At 36.9% G+C, this 24,723-nt stretch overlaps 1 protein-coding gene across 1 annotated transcript in view; it reads right to left on the bottom strand.

Moving 5' to 3' along the window:
• The window catches only part of TENM2 (teneurin transmembrane protein 2), a 1,539,571-nt gene extending 1,518,276 nt beyond the window's left edge, over nt 1-21,295 (bottom strand). Inside the window, exons 1-2 of the mRNA XM_027606095.2 lie at nt 21,204-21,295; nt 6,915-6,980 (exon numbers count right to left, since the gene is read on the bottom strand). The gene's annotated coding sequence lies outside the window, so the exon portion shown is untranslated. The remainder of the gene's footprint in view (nt 1-6,914; nt 6,981-21,203) is intronic.
• Between the last annotated feature and the right edge of the window lie 3,428 nt (nt 21,296-24,723).

The raw sequence follows: 24,723 nt of genomic DNA on the forward strand, positions 1-24,723 counted from the left end.
AGAAAAAAAAAGAAAGAAAAGAAGAAAAGAAAGAAAAGAAAGAAAGAAAGAAAAGAAAGAAGAAAGAAAGAAAGAAGAAAGAAAGAAAGAGAAAGAAAGAAAGAGAAAGAAAGAAAGAAAGAAAGAGAAAGAAAGAAACAGAAAGAAAGAAAAAGAAAGAAAGAAAAAGCAAGAAAGGAAGGAAGGAAGGAAAGAAAAAGAAAGAAAGAAAGAAAAAGAAAGAAAGGAAGGAAGGAAGGAAAGAGAAAAAAAGAAAGAAAAAGAAAGAAAGAAAGAAAGAAAGAAAGAAAGAGAAAGAAAGAAAGAGAAAGAAAGAAAGAAAGAAAGAAAGAAAGAAAGAAAGAAAGAAAGAAAGAAAGAAAGAAAGAAAATTCATTTATAAAGGGGGACTCTAATACAAAGGGAAAAAGTGGCTATGGATAGCTAAATAAGTAGATAGATATATAAGCAGTTTCGTTGCTGCTCATGTCAGTTTGTAAGGGTTAAAGGGCTCATCTACCATTCTCTACATTCTTAACCTCTTCTTGAAGTTGGCAATAATGCACCCTCTTGTAGCACATTCCAGGGGACACCAAGTTAAGTAACTCCCTTGAGCCCAATTACACCCTCTTCCAAAAAGGAGCCCTGTTACTCTCATAAAGTCGTAGAGTCTGGGAGGAATAGCAGCTGCAGCAGCAGCTGTAATGCTGAATAGAACCTTAAGTAAATAGCCTAGAAGGCCAGTGAACAATGAATTATAATAAACCAACTATAATTAGTAATAAAAGCCTTAAAATAACTGTACTCATGAGATAGTACTGGTCATATCCTTGCTGTGTTCTGGAATTAATAGAATCGTTTTTTCACCAATGTAACTACAATGGTAATTAAAAGTTGATTTAGGATCAAAGGCAACCTCAAGGTTATAAATGTAAGTAGCTGGCTCTCCAAGTCTAAGTATCTTGTTCATCTCACGTCTTCACTCTTTTTTAAAAAGTAGGGAGGGACTTCTGGAGACTGTCTTTAAAAAAGAAAGAGCAAAATCAGCTGATAAGTGAAGCAAATCACTCAGCCAATACAAAATATTTTTTATGCCTAAAGCATTTGGGAGAGAGAGGACACAGGCAACAAGAGAAAGAAAATGGCTATTTACAGGGTGTTTTCTAACTGGATAGGGACAGTTTTCACTGGTAATGTCCATAATATAAGATGTGAAAGAAATCTGGAATGGGAGGTGAATAATGTAGGCAAAAGTAGTTGTATGCTGCAAAATGGAAGAGGCGATGTTTGGTTAGGCCCAGAACATTTCCACTCGTGGCTGTGTGGTAAAATACCTATTTACTGCCATAGCTTTCTCAGTTTCATAATCATTCACTGTTGTACATTTTTATATTGTATACTTGATAAAATCATCATGTCCAGATACAAGCACAAAGCCACAGCAGTGAGAATGTAACAAAATCATTAAAGGCAATGTTAAAAAAAAAAATTACTTCGTATTAGATTCAGTGCTTCCAAATTAGCATCATATTATATTGACAGGGAGCTTCTAGGAAAAACACAATGTAATCCCATGTAATTGGTATTGGGAATAGCAAGCAAAACAAAGACAAACTTGTCCTCATGGAATTCACAGTCCAGCTGGAGAGACACACATTAATCCACTAACGACATTAATCCATGTACAATGGTAACAGTGCTAAGTGCTAGGAAAGGAAGCCTAGAGGGCCATGAAAAGTGTACAGTAGAAGAATTAGCCCAGTCTGGGGAAGGTGGAGAGGTTGTCAGAGGATGAAGCCCTGAAGAAGAGCCATTTGCTGAGACATGAGGGGCCACAACCAGGTAAAAGAGCCATGAGGAGGAAGTGGAAGGGGAAAGAGCATGGAGTTGGAAAAGGAGAGTAATGTCTGCCTATGTAAAAAAGTTCTATGGCTAAAGGTATCATGGCACCTAAGAGGGACTTACAGAAAACCAATTTTTCCACAAGAACAATAGTTTGAAAATGTGTCTATTGTGTTAAGCAAAAATGGCCAATCTAGGATATGAGTATTTCTTCATCCCTCTTCTGTGTTGCCAGCATCCTTTCACGAGTTGAGACACATCCCTGGAATCTATCTACACATAGCACTCAGGAATTCACCAAGAATTCACCAAGACAAGTGGCAACATATGTGCTAGCCCTCCCACAGAGGGAAGGAAACAAGTCTTCATTAATCTGTATGTCCCCAAGTTTTAAGTTCCTTTCAAGTGGTAAGTCATCAATAAACACTGTATAACTCAAAGCATGAAGAAAGATTAGCAACTATGGCCGTGACAACATAGTAAGTCTATGATTTACTCATTTATTTTTTTTTTAAAGATTTTATTTATTTATTTGACAGAGAGAGACACAGCGAGAGAGGGAACACAAGCGGGGGAGTGGGAGAGGGAGAAGCAGGCTTCCCGCAGAGCAGGGAGCCCGATGTGGGGCTTGATCCCAGGACCCTGGGATCATGACCTGAGCCGAAGGCAGACACTTAACGACTGAGCCACCCAGGCGCCCCTACTCATTTATTTCTTTAAAAACTTTTATTGAGTACCTACCAACTGCTAAGAATTTTTTTCTGGTTCTGGGAGACAGAGTCACAATCACAAAAGAAAAAAACGTTTAATCTTATGAAGTATACATGCTAATAGAGTCAAAAGACACCATAATAATGTAATTTGATCAATAAAAAATAATAATAGACTGTGATAAGTGCTGTAAAGATAATAAATGGAGTGATGATACAATAACATATGTTGGTTAAAAAAGCCCTCCTCTATGGGCACCTGAGTGGCTCAGTCGTTAAACGTGTGCCTTTGGCTCAGGTCATAATCCCAGGGTCCTGGGATCGAGCCCCCCATCGGACTCCCTGCTCAGCAGGAAGCCTGTTTCTCCCTCTCCCACTCCCCCTGCTTGTGTTCCCTCTCTCACTGTCTCTCTCTCTGTCAAATAAATTTAAAAAAAAAAAGCCCTCTCTAATTAGGTAATATTTGAGCTGAAACATTAATAAAGGAAAAGAACAAGTCTGCTTTGGGAAACATAGTTAAGAGCAGCCAGACAGAGAAATATTAGTTTGAGAAAGGGCTGAGATGCTCTAAGAAGAGTAAGAGGCCCCTACTGACTTGAGAGCAGTGAAAAAGCAAGAGAGAGTATGTCATGGGGGCTTGGGAGTTAAGCAAGGGAAGTATGCAGGGCCATTAAGGTCTACATGAAGAGTTTAGATTGTCTTCTGAAACCAAGGGGAAGTGAATGAAGGGTCTTAGGCAGGGGAATGCCATCTTTGGGTATATGTTTTACAAAGACCTTTCTGAATGTTTGGTAGAGACAAAGTGCATTACAGAGGGACAAGCATGATAGCAGGAAAAGATAATACCAATGATCACATGGCTCTGTAAATAGAGAAAGTGTGTCCCTGTCTTGGCTGTAAGGAAAAAATGAGATAAAGCAGAACATGTCAACATGTTCATAAGGTAAGAGAGAAATATTTTGCCAGATAAAGATTTTGGCATGATTAAGTCTTCCTTCAGAAACAAAATTTTTTAAAATGTATGAACAAATGAATGAATGAGTGAATCAAACCCAAACATCAACTAAGGCATTTGTTCATATAAGGCGTATAAGTATCATGGGTAGACCAAAGAGTACCTTTTTTCAAACAGGATCCTCTGATTTGATCTCCAAGTTGTAACAATCCTATCTCTAATTCCCTTTCCATTAGGCAAATATTTTTATATTATATAGGCATATTGCTTTGAAAGCAATATTTTTCTATTATCCAGCATCAAAAAGATTATGCTTCAGTTTAATTTTTTTTTTTGCCTGAACTCCAGAGAAAACTGTTTTAATGATATTCTGATTGATGTCAAGGAATGAACCGCTGTAATTCATTTTAGTTATGACAATTTGTGCTCATTTCTCTTGTCCAAGAGAGTGCACCTTCTGCTTATGGCCACCCGATTCTCTATACTGGGTTATCCACTCTCAGGATGTAACCTGGATCCCTGATTTCTGACCTTGGCCCCTTGACCTCTCCCATTTCTTACCATGAGAGTGTACTCTCTTTGGCTTTTGACCCAAGCTTTTCTCATTAGCAGGCACTAATGAGCACTTCTGTCAAAGCAGAAAGAAGACCTTGTCACACCTCTACCCCTCTTGGAACTTATGTACTGCCAGACACTTCCAACCCAAAGAGAAGTGGGATCAAAATATATTTACAGATTTGTCATCGCACAAAAAAAGGTTTTACTTTGGAGATATCTTACTAATTGAGCAAGGGACCATAGGATTTGAATCAAACAAATTTCTACCTTTTTTCACTGTATCCTCCATAGTTACTGGAATCATATGAATATCCAACATATTTAGATTATTTATTGTATTTCAGACACTGTAACATGTTTTCTATTTTCTTTTATAATTTCCATTTTACAGGTTGGGAAACTAATTTGAAAATGTTAAAAGGTTGCCAAGATTTGACACTTAGAAAATTGGTAAAGGCAATTCATCTTAAACCTGTATTATTCTAAAGCCCTCACCCTTAGCTACTAGCTAGAGCATTATCCAGCCAAGAAGAAAGTAAAACATGTATTCAACCATGCTATGTACTGTATTTTTTTCTTATGTTCCTATGTTTAAAAAAGATTTAATTCATGTCATAATACAAAAATAGGATATTTTAAGGAAAAAAGTTCCATATGAGTTGAAATTTTACTTATTATTTTACCAGCTTATCTAGATAAAAATATTTTAAAATATTAATAAAAACATTAATTTTCCCACATATGATTTTGGGATCATAATAACAGCAGTCTGGCTGTTCAAATTCTAAATCACCAGTCTTTAAGAGTGTAAAACCCGTTATACCTTAATACATTCAACTAAGTTTTAGTGTCATGGTTAACTTTTCTCACTTCTGCATGAATTTTCTTTCTTTCTGTCTCTAAACATGAGGGAAAAATGTGTATTTCCAAACAAGATGTTATAAAATTTGCAGAATATTAAAAATTCTGCTTCGAGGCTAGAAAACTCCGTTTCTTTAATAATTCAAACCTCTGTCTTCCTAGGTGGGCTTCACAATTGCAATGAAGAGTTAGGAAGCATGAAACTGCCTGCCTTCCCTAGGAAGCAAACTCTTCTTAGCATACCGATCAGAACGTTTTCCTCTTTGTCTTCAATAGATCAATAATACCCAGGCTGCCAAAGTATCTAACCAACCGAAGACTCCACTTCAGAATACACCCATGAAATGTCTTTTTTTTATTTTATTTATTTATTTATTGAGTTACCAAGCATCTTAAACACAGCAGCCAATATTCTCTACAGCTCATCAATTTCTTAGCTCCTTTGACCATAGTTTACATGTATCTAATATCAAGAGTTCTTATTCCAAGCCTTTTACATTATAGCAATTTTCTTTGGGATTATAACTCAGAAAGTAAAATGCTCTTGGGAACTATTTAATTTTCCACAGCTTGTTCTTTTTCCAATACCCCCTCCCCCTAAATCCCACAGACTTGTCGTTTTTAGAGTTGATGTATCAGCTTTATCATAAAGTTTATTCTCTGTAGGCATGAACAAGCAAAACCAAAGTGAAAGGAATAAACTGAAAAGCCAAAAAAACTGTAAATCTCTAGAAAGCATATATACACACAAACAACCCATCCTGGGTTAAAAAAAAAAAAAAAACAGAAAAGACCAGAAAAGCCCATCAAAATTCCACAAAAGTACTGAAACGTTTCATGTCACAGGTTCAAAAGTCTGACATTCCCAGATGTTTTTTAAAAAGGTAAAATGAATGACAATAAAAATGATAAATTCCTTTGAGTTATAGGATTCTTTACTGTTTTCAGAATGCTGGTACATGGATTATCTTAACTGCCTTTTTCAAACATTTGGATAAATCTAATGCAATGCGCAATTTGCCTCAGTACTATATCATGTTCCTATTTTATGGAAGAAAACTGTAAATAAGATTAGATGCGCAAAACTGCAAAACAAGCCACTTACTAAATAGAGAAAAGGAATCCACGAAGACAACAAAGTCAAGCTTTGAAAAAGGCAAGTAATTAACTATAGCCTGGAATTTTTCCCAAATCTCATTCACCAACTGGCTAACACTTAGACAGAACCACACCAGGTGACAAGAAGAGCTCTTAGGGTGAGAGCCACCAGGTCTGAGACAGCCAGCATCATTAGAACACATCAAATCTTCCCCCAATAGGGACATTTTTTCTTTTCTCCAGTGTGAAGGTATAACATATACAACAGAAAAATAGCACACTGTCATGTGCTCATTTAACAGAATAGCCAAGTCAGGACAGTTACTTAGATTGAAAAGCAAGGCCACACCAGTGAAAAGTGTAAACACATAAAATTGAAACACGATGGAGTTGGAGAGGGTAGATTTTATATCTGGGTCTTTATATGGATATCAATATATATTTTTTTAAAGTTTTCTGTTATCATTAGCTCATTCAATTATTTAAACAACTTTTTTTAAGGACCTACACGCCAGTCCTGAGGGTTAAAAAATGATTAAGACATTGTCTTTATCAGCAAGCAGCTTTTGGCCTAGAGATCAAACCAACAAGTAGGAGAATTATGCTAAGTGGTAAATCAGAGTGTAATGAGAGACCCGGATAACTAACTAGCCTAGGAGGAGAGAGAAACAGCCAGGGTTCTTTTTGCTTTTGTTTCTGTTTTTTTTCTGATAAACACATGCATTTTTTTTTCATGTATGTGAACAACAAGAAAGGTTAGAATCCTAAGAACAAGAAAAATACCAAATGAAGCTATTGATTTTTGCATATTCACTTAGGAACAAGAATTCACAGATGCTTTGATGGGGTGAACACAGTAGCAACTCTTTTAGTTTATGACACATGTGCTGTCATTCCTAAGGATTACCTACAGAAGAGCTTCAACAGGGGCTGCTCTCAAAACACCATACAGAGCCGTCTGGATGTCTTCGTTGAATCTGGAAGACAAGAAAAGCATCGGTTAAAGCTATCAGCTTATGACACAAAGGTAGCACTGAGAATAAGTGATAGGAAATATCCACACCAAAAAGATCTGCCCACGGAACACAGAGAATGCCAAGGACAGAGGTGGATTAGTGGGTTTATCTCAGAAGTGACAGATTTCTGCATTTCAGAAGCATCATGCTGGATGGGTAATGGAAGAGCTTTATATGAATAAAACCAAGATCCCATTCACTGGGAAATCTTGGGTTTCTTTTTTGATCTGAACTCAGTTTGGAAATCCCAGATTAATCCGATATAACCAGTTTTTCTTCAGTCTCAGTTGCTGCTACCATGAGGATTTGAGGAGATTCTGAAATGCAACGCCTGTCACTATAACCATTAACAAACATGATATGGAAAGTAAAGAAAAAATATTTTAAAATAAACAAAAGCAAACTTAAAAAATAAAAAGACCTCTAACTTTTAATAGTTTCACTTTCCTCCCAAAGGTCACAGGAATTATTTATTTGTCTTTCTGTTGGGTTACTGTATATATTACATTTCATCATTTATAGAGAGATTACCAGAAAGTCATTATTTGTCTTAGGTTTGGACTTAATTCAGTTCAAAGAAATGAAATGGGAAGGCATTATGAAAGTTACAAAACAGGGCATCTTATATTGTGTAGACATCCCGTGAGTATGCCTTTATATTGGGTTCAATCTTCCATGAGAATCTTAAGAGAATTTACAACAAACAACAATAACACACTTGCAAATCTCCTTTAATGTTGGTAGCACAAGTTAAAAACAATAACAACAATAAAATTGCATTTGGGCCCTCTCCAAGCATAAGCATGAGAATGAAGGTGACAAGGCAATATTGAGGAATATGTACAAGTGTAGAGAAACCTGATGATTTTATCAGCTTTTTGCATAGCTTTGGGACTTTTCTCTGAGTTCTGATAGGCAATCAGATGAAAACTGTCATTTGTGATAATTGGAAAATACTTACTTAGCAAAATCTGATACTGGAGCTCTAAACCGTTTCTCACTACATTAGAACTTCTGGAACTACAATAGTAAGATAAACACAGTGGAAATGTAAAGGCAGATGTTGTTCTGGCCTCTATTTCCAAGGTAACTGTATCAACTGCTAATTTTTAGTAAATGTCAGTTCTAGAAAGCTTTGTTTCTTGGGTCTAGTTTTTTGAGAAGGTATCTAAAACCCTCTGCACAAAACTCAATTTTGATGGGCAGGATAGTTCTCTTTGCCTTTGAGAGGAAAATACAAATAATTAAGCACTTAAAGCTTCCATAGATGGTTATTTTTTTCTCCAAAAAAAAAAAAAATCAGGTTCTTCATAAACAGGGACCTAATTAATATAACTAGTTTCATCATAACTACCAACCTCTCAGGACAAATTTTATACTCTTGAGGTACAATCTGCATGAAATTCCCCATGTCTTAACTATGGAAAAAATTACTGATCACCAGAGTTTACCAGATAGTACTGCAAAGAAATATACCTATTAGAATGACAGGTTTCATTTACCAGAAGATATTAAAATCCTGTCAATATGATTTCCATCAAGAAGGTTTTCAGTAAAATAATAAAAAATGAATGAAGGAAATCAAATGTAGTCATCTAGTTAAATATTCATTTTCTAATCTTTAGGGAGCTGTTTATTATACTTTGAACACCTGGCCTTTAGTAGAACGTTGTCTGGTTTTAAACTTGTTATCATGCCACAGCAAATTCCAAGAGGGCTAGAAGTTAAACCCATTATTATGAAAAAGCCAAAATAACAAAGTGTTCTTCTCAATTCAGGAATAATCTAAGGAAACTGTAATTCTAAGAAAGAATATCTAGATACTCCTAGAGCCTGGGCTTAAGTGAAACCAAGTGAAACTCCTATGATGCAAATTTTAAGGAGGCATCACTCAGAGGTGCTGACTTTACACCTGCATAAGGCTGAGCTAAAGGGCCTCCTTAAATTTTGCACCCTAGGTACCTTATGTACTTCACCCTGGTCCTTGCCCTGAATCCTCTGGCACTTGTAATGAAGGTGTTTAATTTTAAAGTTTTATTGATTGACATGAAAACAACAACAATAAAAAATACTTTCCACGTGTTTAATAGAATTGTAAGACACTATATTCTCCACAATTGCAATTTAAACAAGAAAACATGCATTTTGACATATATAATAGAGAAAATCAATTGCAAAGCTCTAAAGTAAGCAGAAGAGGTAAGAAATGAGGCAAGCATGAAAAGGGAACGCTTTGCAGCTTATTTCCTAACTTCATCTTTCCCCCAGGAGGTACACTGGAGAGAAGCAAAGTCACTGGTGCTAGGGAAAAAATTGTGGAATGGAGGAAGAAAAAAACAGAAAGAAACACAGCATGCGTAAGGCAAAGACCTTATCAAGAAGGCACAGGATTCAGTGAAACAAAATAAAACAAAAAGCAAACAATCAAAATGCCTAGGATGAAGGTGGAAACAAAATGGTTAAAGGAGGCTTTCAGTCCTTGATTCAAATCTGAGCCTTGTCATATTAGATGAACTCTTCAAAGCAAGTTAATTTCTGTGAAATAGGTCCCTTATCAAGTAAGAATGACAGAAATAACAATAAATCAAAATTATAGCAATAACAAACCTACTGAAGTACTACCCATGTGCCAAACACTTTAAACAAGCGTTACCTAGGTGTTATGACAACAGCCCTGGGAGATTGGTATTGTTTCTATTTTACCAAATGGAAATTCTGATAATATAGGGCATTCAATTACACACACACACACACACAGCATAATGATAACATCATACATTGTTATATATAAAGCTCCCAGCAAGGCATGGTGCTGTGGAAGCTCAAGGAAGAGTAGCTATTATTACCGTACATTAAAAACCTGGTTACTAACTTCTGTTTTAATGTAAACAAAAGTTTTTTTAAATTTCTTAATTCATCTTAATTAGTTTATCTTTTACAAGATACCATCCCTTTAATGTAAAAAATGTTTTAAAAAAGAAGAAAGGAGTCAATAAGCATTGTCAGGAATCTCCTCCAAAAACCATGACTAGATTTGGTGCTTTGGAAGTCCCAGTGAATTCATTAATACTTATAAAACTGAAACATCACTGGAGTGTTACATACAAAGGATGAGGAGGGGGAAATTGGAGGCCATGGATTTTCAGGACAATACAAATGAAATGCTAAGAAGCATAGCATGGATAGGAGCTGTCACACTGACAGAGCCAACGCACCAGTTTCTGCTGGTGGCAAAATCCAGATTCCAGTGACAGAGGTAGAAAACACATTCAAGAGTTAGGATGAACACCAGGATACACCTGGGCTAGACAGCCTTCTTGTCAGAACCAACAAACTTCTTAGAGTTTGTGAACTGACAAACTGAAACAAAGTCCCCCTGTGGCACCTGGGTAGCTCAGTAGGTTAAGCATCTGACTCTTGATTTCAGCTCAGGTCATGATCTCAGGGTCCTGGGATCTAGCCCTGCGCGATGGGCTCCACATCCAGCAGGGAGTCTGCTTGGGGATTCTCTCTCTCTGCTCCTCCCCCTCGCTAGCACTCTTGCTCTCTTCTACACGTGCTCTCTCTCTCTCAAATAAATAAATCCTTAAAAAAAAAAAAAAGTCCACTAAATTCTGTTAGTGGTTATACAACACAGATACCTCAGTCTACAGCTAATACTTTAAAATTATAAGAGCTTCAGGTTTCAGCTATAAGTGTACAACTAAAGACTTTTTTTTTTAAAGATTTTATTCATTTATTTGAGAGAGAGAAAGACAGCAAGAGAGAGTAGGAGCAGGGAGGAAAGGGAGAAGCAGGCTCCCTGGACACAGGGTTCGATCCCAGGACCCTGGGTTCATGACCTGAGCCAAAGGCAGATGCCTAACCAACTGAGCCACCCAAGTACCCATAGCTAAATACTTCTTAGAAATATTTTCCCTTCATTTTTTTTTCACCATTTAGCTTTGCTAAACACTGTATGATGATTTGTCTACTCAAAAGAGAAGTTAATAGTCACAAATCTGTTATCTATACATAGAGGCCAGGTACAATAAGAAATTAAAAAAAAAAAAACAAGCAAACAAATAGGACATAATTTGAAACAGGAAACATGGCTGAGCAATTTTAACTTGCCCTCTCCTTCCAGGAATATGCTAGAGAAAATCCATCACCATTTAGTGTGCTAGTTTACATCAGTAAACAGGATTTCAAGGGAAATTAGTTGATTAAAAGTTATATATCTTTATTTTTTACTAGCAACCATTTCAAAAAACAAATAACATTAGCCAATGCCAAAATGCCAGAGCAAACGCTGGCTTATCCCATTCTCATTCCCAGCATGTGTAAATTACTGTATTAGAAAATCAAAAAGGTAAAGTCTAAAGAACCCAGCAGATTCTTTTTATTTAAATTCAATTAATTAACATATAAAGTATTATTAGTTTCAGATGCGGAGTTCAGTGATTCATCAGTCTTATATAATATCCAGTGCTCACTGCATCACGTGCCCTCCTTAATGACCATCACCCAGTTACCCTATCTCCCAACCCCCTCCCCTCCAGCAACGCTCAGTTTGTTTCCTATGATTAAGAGTCTAGATACAAGACTCTTCTTGTATCTGATTTCTCTCCCTCTCTGATTCCATTTTTATTTTTCCCTCTTTTCCCCTATGATCCTCTGTTTTGTTTCTTAAATTCCACAAATGAGTGAGATATAATTATTTTTCTCTGACTGACTTATTTCACTTACCATAATAACCTCTAGGTTCCATCCATCTTGCAAATGGTAAGATTTTTGTGATGGCTGAGTAGTATTCCACTGTATGTGTGTGTGTGTATATATATGTATATATGTATATACATGTATATATATGTGTATGTGTATATATATATATGTATATACACACACACATCTTTATCCATTCATCTGTCGATGGACATCTGAGCTCTTTCCATAGTTTGTGGCTATTGTGGACATTGCTGCTATAAACATCGGGGTACGGGTGCCCCATTGGATCACTACATTTGTATCTTTGGAGTAAAAACTTCAGTAGTACAATTGCTGGGTCGTGGGGTAGCTCTATTTTCAACTTTCTGAGGAACCTCCATACTGTTTTCCAGAGTGGCTGCACCACCTTGCATTCCCACCAACAGTGTAAGAGGGTTCCCCTTTCTCTGCAACCTCGCCAACATCTGTCGTTTCCTAGGTTGCTAATTTTAGCCATTGTGACCAGTGTGAGGTGGTATCTCATTGAGGTTTTTTGATTTGTATTTCCCTGATGACAAGTGATGTGGAGCATTTTTTTCATGTGTCTGTTCGCCATTTGGATGTCTTCTTTGGAGAAATGTCTGTTCATGTCTTCTGCCCATTTCTTGATTGGATTATTTGTTCTTTGGGTGTTGAGTTTGATAAGTTCCTCTAGATTTTGGATACTAGCCCTTTATCTGATAAGACATTTGCAAATATCTTCTCCCATTCTGTCGGTTGTCTTTTGGTTTTGTCGACTGTTTCCTTTGCTATGCAAAAGCTTTTTATTTTGATGAATCCCAATAGTTCATTTTTGCCTTTGTTTCCCTGGCCTTTGGGAGATGTGTCTAGCAAGAAGTTGCTGCAGCCAAAGTCAAAGAGGTTGCTGCCTGTCTTCTCTAGGATTTTGATGGATTCCTGTCTCACATTTAGGTCTTCCATCCATTTTGAATCTATTTTTGTGTATGGTATAAGGAAATGGTCCAGTTTTATTCTTCTGCATGTGGCTGTCTAGTTTTCCCACTACCATTTGTTGAATAGACTGTCTTTTTTCCATTGGATATTCTTTCCTGCTTTGTCGAAGATTAGTTGACCATAGAATTGAGGGTCCATTTCTGGGTTCTCTATTCTGTTCCATTGATCTATGTATCTGTTTTTGTGCCAGTACCATGCAGTCCTAATGACTGCAATTTTGTAATAGAGCTTGAAGTCGGAATTGTGATGCCACCAGCTTTGGCTTTCTTTTTCAACATTCCTTTGGCTATCCAGGGTCTTTTCCAGTTACACACTAATTTTAGGATTATTTGTTCCAGCTCTGTGAAAAAAGTTGATGGTATTTTGATAGGGATTGCATTAAATACGTAGATTGCTCTAGGTAGCATAGACATTTTAACAATATTTGTTCTTCCAATCCATGAGCATGGAACATTTTTCCATTTCTTTGTGTCTTCCTCAATTTCTTTCATGAGTGTTCTATAGTTTTCTGAGTACAGATCCTTTGCCTCTTTGGCTAGGTTTATTCCCAGGTATCTTATGGTTTTTGGCACAACTGTAAATGGGATCAACTCCTTAATTTCTCTTTCTTCTGACTCATTGTTAGTGTATAGAAATGCAACTGATTTCTGTGCATCGGTTTTATATCCTGCCATTTTGCTGAATTCCTGTGTGAGTTGTAGAAATTTTGGCAGAGGATGGGGGGGTGGAGTCTTTTGGGTTTCCCACATAGAGTATCATGTCATCTCCAAAGAGTGAGAGTTTGACTTCTTCTTTGCCAATTCAGATGCCTTTTATTTCTTTTTGTTGTCTGACTGCTAAGGCTAGAACTTCTAGTACTATGTTGAACAAAAGTGGTGAGAGTGGACAATGCTGCCGTGTTCCTGACCTTAAAGGAAAAGCTGTCAGTTTTTCCCCACTGAAAATGATATTCGCTATGTGCTTTTTGTACGTAGCTTTTATGATCCTGAGGTATGTTCCCTCTATCCCTACACTGTGAAGAATTTTAATCAAGAAAGGATGCTGCTTCTTAATAGGTCATGAAGAATTGTCTTTGAAGGGAACTCCTGGTTCCTTGAGGGAATTTATTGTCCTTTTCTGTTTTATGTGGTGAGAATGTATATGGGATGGGCTTCATTCATTTTGATTTTTGTTAAACCTGAATCTCACCAATCACAGCTGAGAAGACACATGGTTGTGAGTCTGAAGACAATGAAACCTGAAGCCTCCTGACTCAAAGGCTCTGGGTGGAGAAGGACTGATGGTAGATACAGATGTACTGATAGCAGGGCTACCAGGGAGAAGGCTGCTCTTGACTTTAAAGACACAGATTATCCTGCTTGGGAGAGGAAGAGGAGTGGATAGATTTGGAAAATATTTTGGAGAACCAATCAGTCTCACTTTAGAAATCACTCTAACCTTAGGTTTTCTACTATCAACCCTAACTAGTATTGAAGCCTAAATCCAATCAATTCTATCACAATACCCTGATTCTTTCTTAAAAAAAAAAAAAAAAAAAAAGGATTTGAGAGAGAGAGAGAGCATGAGAGAGAGTGAGAGAACACAAGCAGAGGGAAGTGGCAGAGGGAGACGAGAAGCAGACTCCCCACCAAGCAGGGAGCCCAATGCAGGATTCGATCCCAGGACCTTGAGATCATGACTTGAGCCAAAGGCAGATATTTAATTGACTGAGCCACCCAGGCACCCCACCGTGATTCTATCTTCTTAGCCTTTATCAATTATGAAAATATCTTATTTATATTTTCATTGTTTATGTCTCCCACAAGAATGTAAGCTCTTAGATAAGAGAATTGTGGATTTTCCACCCCTATGTCTCTCATACCAAAGAACAGCGCTTAGTACTATTAGGCAATAAGCAAACCATAGAAACAATATAGCAACAATTATATCTTAAACAGTATGCTGTATTTCAGTTAAAAGTGTACTGCAATATCTGTCAAATAATATTGTATTAATAAATATACATTTTAATATACATTACAAGTATATGTAATGTATACATATGGTTTGAATAATAAAATGAAAATCCATATGACTACAACTGTCTTAAGAAATAGAACATTGCTCTCATCTTTGAAGCTCTCTTCCACAAAGGCAACCGCAGTCCATAAAGGCAACATAAATCCACCCCCTTCTCCAAGTGTAGTCTTTCCTTTCTTAGCTTTTTTTTCTCAACTGGCCAGATTTTCAAAAGACAAAAAGTATTAAACAATGTGGTACATTGGCCAGAACTATATATCCAAACTTTTCTGATTATATGTCCCATTAATAAATATTTTTATAATATGCATTATGTAAACAATTATATATTATATATATTTACTATGCAATGCATTTTACACATTATAAAACCTATAAAATAATGAAATAAAGTGCACTTTTAGAAAGATGAAATCAAAGTATTTCATAAATTATATTTATATATTATACAGAATTTATTTTCCCATTAAATATAGTACCATTAGCATAATTATTAGTGCTATCGTCCATTAAATATAAGATGTTCTATAATTTCATGTGTCACTAAGAAAGAGAAAATACTGCCAGCTTAACTATCATAGGCTACCCATCAATTGTAAGGTACACCTCTAATTTCAGAGATGTTAACATGCATACTTTATAACCAATGAAATGCAGTAATTTTCTTAAGGGACAATCCAGCTGATTTCTAGTTTTGAAGATTAAAATTATAATACAACACTTTAACTACCTGGTTATAAGATTTTTTAATTTTAATCTTAGGTTTCATGGCTGTCATAGCTAGCAGAGACTTTACAAATATATATACATGTAAATATATATAGTATTATATATAATACATAATTTTTATATGTATGGATTTAAATATACAATATAAAAATATAAATAGATATAAGAAATAAAACACTGGATAATTTTTCAATCACAAAAGCTTTTTATTCCAACCTACTATTTAAGTGAAAGGTTTTACTATTGCACTGCAAATTTTCAGGAAGGAATGCATTTCAAAATTTTTATAAATGACTTAAAAATGCACAGAATCTTCATATTTGGGAGATGTTTAAGACAAGTTCAATGATTCTGCAGCTAAGTTTTATGTGTGTACGTGGGCACATGTGCACATGTGTGTGTAAAAGAGATTAATCTAGACATTTTTCTTCTTACAGATGACCCACTATAGTTTTCAGAATGGAATAAAAGGATTTTTAAGCATCTATTTTCAAAATGTTTTCTTCATAGCACAATAACAGTGACTTTCACGCTGAGTGCTAAAATGTCACCTTTATTTTGAAAAATTCATTTTTAGTGGACAGCTTATCAGACCTTATCAGATCATATGGTTTTAGCTCATAATGTGGCTGGTGAAGACTGTACTGGAAATACGAGTATAGACAGTTCTGTCATGTTTACTTGTACTCATACTATTAATGTTATTTATTACCTCTATTTCTTTACAGGCATCTTCTAAGGTCAACTATCTACTTCCAAAAGTTTATCATATAATTCTTATTTTTAATTAAACCATAACATCATACCATGTTGAAAGCAACCAAAAAAGTTGGTGTAACTGTCAATTGCTCCATAATGTGGAAAGCTTACCAGTCTCCAAAAAGCTCATGAGCTATTTAAGACACATCACTATCTGATATGTGCAATAAAAATGGGCACCATGACAATGAGTATATCTTAGCAAACAGTTTCTTTCTCATCTTAATATAGAAATAATTTTTGGCACAAGTTCTAATGTTGCTTTCTGAAATTAGTGACTGGTCCTGTGTGTCCCTATGCTGAGCACACCCTTTCGTGGATATGGCAGGACCAACAATGGAATTTGAAATGTGTCCTAGAGATTGCAAACTTAAAAGCCGATGAGTGCCAGTTTTACCATGTATATGGGGAAAATGGGCTGGATTTTGGCAAACTAGACAGTGCATGGCTCATCTAAAGAGGTAACTCCTATTGGCCTGTATTCCTAGAAATGAATTTTAAATGAGAAATTGGATAGCCACGTGTTTATATGAAACCTGCCCATGTTAAATGCCGAAAATAAATTCAAAGGTTTTATAAAATGCTAGTGCACCAAACCAAAAGCATTTGTGGGCTAGATTTATCCACGGAGCTGTCAGTTCATGTTTTATAATGAAAAACAAAAGAGAACAAATAGAAAAAAAAGAACAAAAGAACACGAAAAAGAAGAGAGATAAGGCAAAGAAACATATTCTGAGAGTACTAAATCAATTATCTTAACATCTTGAAATAAACATATGTGAAAGGTTTCTTTCTCCTGTTTTAATTAAGTAATTCCCCTTATAAAAATAAAATTTAGAGGGACGCCTATGTGGTTCAGTCTATTGAGTGGCTGACTCCTGATTTCAGCTCAGGTCATGAACTCAGGACCCTGGAATCGGGCTCCACACTCAGCGGGGAGTCTGCTTGAGGATTCTCTCTCCCTTTCCCTCTGCCCCTCCTCCCACTCATGCACCCATGTGCATGCTCTCTCTCAAATAATAAATAAATCTTTTAAAAAAATAAAATTAAATTAAGGGAAAATTTCAAGAAGTGTTAGAGGATGTTCTCTTCCTTATCTCAAGAGCATTTTATTGAAACCTGATCCAGGATATATACCACACAAAACCATTCCTAGGAATGCCATGTAAGCACCAATTTAACTGTGCAATTATTAACCACATATTAGAAGAAGTAACAAAATTCTTCCTCCCACCCTTCCTTCCTTCCTTCCCTCTCTCCATAGTTCTTTCTTTCCTTACTTGCCTGAGTGTTTTTTTTCTGAGTGGGAAAAGCTGTCTCTTATTACAGGACACCTGGGTGGCTCAGTAGGTTAAGCGTCTGTCTTCGGATCAGGTCATGATCCCAGGGTCCTGGGATGGAGTCCTGCATCAGGCTCCTTGCTCAGTGGGGAGCTTGCTTCTCCCTCTGCCTGCTGCTTCCCCTGCTTGTGCATGGTCTCTCTCTGACAAATTTTTTTAAAAAGTTACTATTACAGGGACGCCTGGATGGCTCAGTTGTTAAGCAACTGCCTTCAGCTCAGGTCATGATCCCAGGATCCTGGGATCGAGCCCCGCATTGGGCTCCCTGCTCAGAGGGAAGCCTGCTTCTCCCTCTCAGGCTCCTCCTTGTGTTCCCTCTCTTGCTGTCTCTCTCTGTCAAATAAATAAAATATCTTTAGAAAAAGAAGTTACTATTACATTCAATGAGTTCTCATACAGTTTCTTGAGTTGGTTTTTATAAATTAGTGTATTGAAGGTAAAATCATGTAAAAAGGAAAAAGAACTATCATGGTCGTACAAACCACTATTATTACAGACCAGGCATACAATCAGACTTCAAATCATGTATTCTTTTTTGGTGCTAATACTATAAATTGCCGCTTTATAAAAAGCATTCTTGCCAAAAAATAATTTATTCATATTTTAATGGTGTTGTCTTTGAAACACATTCATAACAGATTTTTTTTTAGCCAGTGTGTATTGGAACATTGCCAACAAGAACTGTTCGTAAAAAATATGACCTTCCTCATTTTTTTTCCAATGAGATGATGTAAAGAGAGGAACCCAAATAATCTAAACAATGTTTAACACCTTTAGCATCTGTTGGAAAGCAAAAATGAAGACTAATATTCTCCTAGATAGCTCATTCAATGTTTATCTTGATGACTAGAAAACAAGCAGCCGAACAACCATTGAACTGAATTACAATAAAATATACGTTTTTCAGAGACAGGAGCACAAAATCAGTTTTCATTTGGCATGCTAAGTATGCTATATTTGAACAGAATGTTACATATTCATTTCATTCATCATTTAAAGGCAGATAATCAGGAAGTCATTACGTGGCCTGCATTGGGCAGCTATTCAATTAGAGAATAATTGAGCACTCTGTAATTCAGCCAAAGCTGACAGGTTGGGAATGCATAATATCCTTCCAAGGTACTTTGAATGTGGGGAGAAGTATGGGGCAAACAGTATTCTCTGGTCAAAATAGACGCCTAGGATAAAAGAGAATGAATGAATGAATAAATAAATAAATAGTTGTTTATTTACATTTTTGTGGTCTGCTTAGTTTTGCAAATCAGCAATTTATCAATTTTGGTATCTTTTTTGAGAAATCATTATCTCTGCTCTCAGAAGACTTGATGTTACATTTGAGTCATGCTACCATTTTTCTATGGTGTTTCAGACTGACTATTCATAGACTCTTAGACATGGAGGTGGTAAATTAAGGCAAACAAACAAACAAAGCAAAACAAAAAACTGATTTTATCCAGGAAATTATATGGAGCTAGGACTGGAAGTTAAGAGTTCAGAAGTGGATAAAGCAGACCAAAATCTAGATAACAAAGGCAAACTACAGGTATTTTTATGATGGTTGTGGTCAGTGAGGGCAGAACCTCATAGTGTAAATGTCAGGGCATTTTTACCCCAGCATTTATATTATAATAGATACTGACAACACGCTTACTTTTTTTAAGCATTGCCAACACATGGCAGACATGGCTTTCCACTATCTACTCACTGTGTCCTGCTTATCAAGTTCCTCCTCCTACATTTGGCCTTTCTATCCAAGTCCAAAGCGAAGTTTCAGTCAGAAGGAGAATCTATTGCACTACTGTAGAGAACTTTATTAGGTCTGGAAATAAAATGTATTTGGCTGAAGAATTTTGCAAGTATTTACTAATACTTATTTTGTTTTGTTATGTTAGTAACTTAATTAGTGATTTTAAGACACAGAAAGAGTAGTTTATCATTAGTATTTGTATTAGTTCCCTAGTGCAATCATAATAAAATGCCACAAATTGGGTGGATTAAAACAACAGAAATTTATTTTCTCGCTGTTTTGGAAGCTAAAATCTGAAATAAAGGTTTTGGTAGGATTGGTCCTTCTGAGTATTCTGAGGAAGAATCACTTCCATGCTTCTCTCCCAACTTTAAATGAAGAAATACATTCCATGGTGTTCCTTGGCTTACCAATACACTATTCCAATCTCTGCCTACATCTACACATAGCATTTTCCCTGTTTTTCTGTCTCTTGTAAGAACCTCACTCATATTGGATTTGGGGCCACTTTACCATAATATGACCGAATCTTTTTTTTTTTTTTAAAGATTTTATTTATTTATTTGAGAGAGAGAGAGAGCACGTGAGAGGGGGGAGAGTCAGAGGGAGAAGCAGACTCCCTGCTGAGCAGGGAGCCCGATGTGGGACTCGATTCCGGGACTCCAGGATCATGACCTGAGCCGAAGGCAGTCGCTTAACCAACTGAGCCACCCAGGCGCCCAATATGACCGAATCTTAACTAACTACACCTGAAACATCTTATTTCCAATTAAAGTCACATTCTGAGGCACTGGGGATTAGGACTTCAAGGTACCTTTTTGAGGGGGGGATACAATTCAACTAGTAACAGCACTGTTTAGAATTATTGGTGTATGATAATAATAAAAAGCAGATTGACTTTCAGTTGGTCTTATTACTGTTTTAAACTTCTTTATAGAAAACGTACCCCAGGCACCCGGGTGGCTCAGTCGCTAAAGCGTTTGCCTTCGGCTCAGGTCATGATCCCAGGGTCCTGGGATCAAGCCCTGCGTTGGACTCCCAGCTCAGCAGAGAGTCAGCTTCTCCCTCTACCCACCCCCCCACCCCGCTCATGCATGCTCTCTGTCTCTCTTGCTCTCTCTCAAATAAAATCTTAACAAAAAAAAAGAAGAAAAGAAAATGCATCCCATTATTGTCTGCACCTGAGGAAGATCACTCCTGCCAGCTCATGATTCCCACTGCCTTGATTTGGTCAAAAACAAATTAATTAAGACACAGGAAATACAAGGAGAAGGAAAGAAACTAAATTCTTGTGATTATAATAATAGAATCATTCAAGGAAAGAGTGATAAACGTCTCAATTGAGAAAGGGGCCTTCCTGTCGTCCTTTATTAAAGGACTCCCTCTCCATGCTATTTTAAGACACATAATATTATAAGGCACATGTCCACATTCAAATCACTATTAATAGATTCCGGTTTAAGAGGGCAACGTTATAGGATCCTGAGCTCTCCTCTTCCATGAATACCCTGCACCTACAGCTCCATAAGGAAAAACTTCCTCTGGGAAAAAAAAAAAAAAAAAAACACGCCCTAAAACCTGGCTGAGTGATTCCCACTAATGAGAGAAGGGAAAAAGACTCACAAGAAATTGTGTAGGAAAGGACACAAACCAGCCTGAGGCTATAAAACACACCCCCGGTGGTGGCTGCCTAGTCAGGAGGGAACTCAGAACTTCGAGCTTCTTCCTGAGAAGCAAAGCCTTACAACCCCACTTTGGGCACCCGGACTTTAAAGACCTGCACCTGAGAGACGACCCAAAACATCTAGCTCTGAAAACCAAAGCGGCTCACGTACAGGAGACCCACAAGGCTATAGCAACGTGAGAAAAAAGCTCCTCGGGAGGACTCACCTGCCTCAGGGTTCGGCACAGAAGCAGATGAGGAAAGCTCCACAACTTTGACTTTGTGCGGGAAAAGCCCATTTGCTTGTCTTGGAGCATCAGGCCGAAGGGCAGGCATCTGGTGTGACACACATTTGCAGAGAGCTGGCACGCTCTCCGGCAGGGAGACTGGCGGGCGCCATCTTTGGGCTCGCCCTCTGTCAGAAGAGACATGCGCTCTTGGGAGCTCTCCCTTAAGGGATATAGGTGGGGTGGATTTGGGAAGGAGTTTGAGTTCGCCACAAAGCATCAAATCACATGGAGAAGTTGCGGATGGTACAGAAAACGGAAATGCTAAGACTACAAGCTGAAGAACCGTTTGGCCGCTGTCCCTGTGTCTTCTTTTCCCATTGGTGTAGTTTCTGTAGCAGAGTCTTACAGCAGTATAACTGGATATTAAGATGGAAGTTTTAGCCAAGAAGCAAAGAAAATCCATAGCAAGTCCCCAAGTGAAATAGTAAAAAAAAAAAATGCATATTTTTGAAAGTAAATTTGTGTGAATCTATGAGATCAGCCTAAATATCCTTATCTGTATCAAGGATCCGAAAGTGCCTGGAACAGAGAATTATGTGTGACGTGAGTTACTGTCTGTGATGAGTCCCACTTGTACCAATGAGAGAGACTGGGTGAAATGACTCTGAATTCAACTCAGTTGGGAGATGCTTCAGTGAGACCATTTCAGGGAGTTTGGTATGTATTCTATGCTTAGGATTGGTGAGGACTGCTGTCAGACTTGCCCCTGAGAAATCTAAAGGTCAAGAAATGGGATGGCTGCTGCTAAATGAGGGGTCAGAGACAGACGATGGCATAGGAAAGCCTGCCCTCCTAGTCTGCTGTAGACGTTATGCGATTTTTCCTATAGATCAGAGGTAATTTACAATTGTGGAAGAACTAGCATGGGTATTCTTAAGTCTTGACCAAACACCATATAGAGCAGCAAGTGCTGCTCAATTGATAGAAGCTATAGGGATCACCACACTCCCAAAGATTGAGGAGGAAACTACAAAAGACAGGCTGGATAAGAGGGCATTTCCAGCATGGAGAGATCTATCTGCAGGTGAGAGGGGCCAGTGGTGGGAAGAGGGGAGTTTCTATGAAGAGCCCACATAAGCACCTTATAAGAGAAAAAGACAGTTTTAAACTTTAAATGTGAAGGCTCCCAAATTTATTAGTAAAGTAAGAATTTTCTTATCTGTTATCTTCCCTCCTACCTCCTCTCCATCCCCCACAACACCCCTTACTAAAGGTGTTTCTACCCATTAAAGACAACCTGGAGGAGGAGAAAGACTTAACTTTCACCAAATGTGATTATTTTCTTATTATAAGAGGATATATATTCTAATTTCTGAATGAAAATTGCTTTTGTAACTGAGTGATCACTGGTTTTTGTTTTTGTTTTTTAATTAACCCAGAATAAACAGAAAAGTCATGGTGCCTGTGTAAATTTTCATAGAAGGGCAGGAGAAGAAGCAAACACACTGAGCAAATTTAAAGACAAAGTGAGGGTGAAAAATAAAGTTGCTAATGATTACAAATTCTGTTTGTTCAATAATATGGTTACATTTATGTTTATAAATGTATTCTACTTCACCTTTCCTACTTGTCATTGCTCAGTGGAAGAGACTGTGTACTAAAAGTAGGTGGAGCTCCTTTTCATAGATGCTTTTGTAAGCTGTGGTGGTTGCTAGTAATTGAGGCAGCTAGGGCAGGTGGGACTGATGGGAGAGAGGGCTCATTTCACTAAATTTTTTACTTTCTTTCTACCTAATATCAATAACATTCACTTGATGGATGAGTGATTACAAAAGGAATGATCAGAATTTGAGTAAATTTTGCTAAACATCCAGCTTAAAGAGTAGAAAGAAGATTTTAAAATCTGCTTAGGTTCTTCTTTGTGTTCTAGCCACAGTCCTCCATGATCAGTCATGCTTTCTCTGTAACAGTTCTATTTTTTTATGTGCATAATTTTATGATGGACACTATCTCAAAAAATTTTTTTTGCAATTTGACTTTTTGCTTAGATTTTTTTATTTTTGTTTTGCTTAGGCGCTTTAAAGATGATTTATTGTTAAAACATTATTATATAAAGTACAGTTAAATACACTACTTTTATCTCTTATTTGTTATGTATCATTTACATAACTTAGTATTTTTACAAATACATGCTGGTTCTGGGGTAAGGACATCTTGAATTTTAGTTCCAGAGCAAATGCCAAGAAAGTAGTACCTGGAGGAATCTAGAATATTTTTAGCCTAACTGGTAGTACCATAAATCAAATATGCCAAAGACCATGAGAAAATTATAGTTCTGAACACTGAGTTTGGAAGATGGATGTTATGGGTTGAACTATAGTCCTTTCAAAATGATATGTCAAAGTCCTAACCCCCATTATCTCAAAATGTGACTTTATTTGGAAATAGGTTCTTTATAGAAGTAGACAAGTGAAAATTAGTTCGTTAGGTTGGGCCTAATCCAATATGACTAGTGTCTTTATAAAAAGGGGAAATTTGAACATAGAGACAGAAATTTGGACATTCTTACATAGAAGAATAATCCAAAGTGAAGACACCTGGGAGAAGATAGTCCATGTAATTGAAATCATGTATCTACAAGCAAATAATAGCAAGAGTGGCCAGCAAAGACCAGAAGCTAGGGGAGACAAGGAAGAATTCTTGCCTATTACCATCATAAGACAGCATGTTCCAGCTGACACCTTGATTTCACACTTCTATCTTCCAAACTGTGAGAGAATAAATTTCTGTTGTTTTAAGCCACCCATTTTTTTGTACTTTATTACGGCAGCCCTAGCAAACTAACACAGTGGATAACTGAGGGGCTGGCAGAGCCCCAGTTGAAGGTAAAGTTCAGAGACAAAATATGGAAAAAGCATCATTTTATAAATCTGGGGGAAAGTTTACTTTTTGAGTAGGGCCAGGAGAAACACAACATGCATTCAATAAAATAACCTCTGTACTCTATACTACCTGGGTTTCTTTCTGCTCAATATTATCTCAGGGCTTCAGGGGTAATACCTACAAAAGTGGGTTGCTCCATGGATAGTAATGGAGAAGCAAAAGTGAATGGTATTGACATTAAGTCCTCATACAGCTCTTATGAAATATCACCTATTTTTATATTTTATTATTGTTACCTCTTTTTGTACATTTTTCCTCCTCAATTAATTATAGATTTGGGGGATCAAAGAACATACTCTACACTTTGTAGAATCCTCTAGAAAGTAGAAAATTTACTTGCCCATAGTAATGAATTCAGAGTAAAGTAAGGATTTCAATCTGAGTAATTCAATATTGCATTCTTGGGCCACACATGCTTAAATCCCTCTGTATAGGCAGCTACATAATCTCCATTATGAAAGAGCAACTTGGTACTATTTTTTGTAATTCACTGAATTTTAACTAGTTTTGATTAACAGTGCAAAAGAGCCAAAAGAAAACAAAATCCCTTTCTCTCTTTCTTTCCTTCCTTCGT

Source organism: Zalophus californianus, chromosome 5 (assembly GCF_009762305.2).
Source record: "Zalophus californianus isolate mZalCal1 chromosome 5, mZalCal1.pri.v2, whole genome shotgun sequence".
Classification (NCBI taxonomy): domain Eukaryota; kingdom Metazoa; phylum Chordata; class Mammalia; order Carnivora; family Otariidae; genus Zalophus; species Zalophus californianus.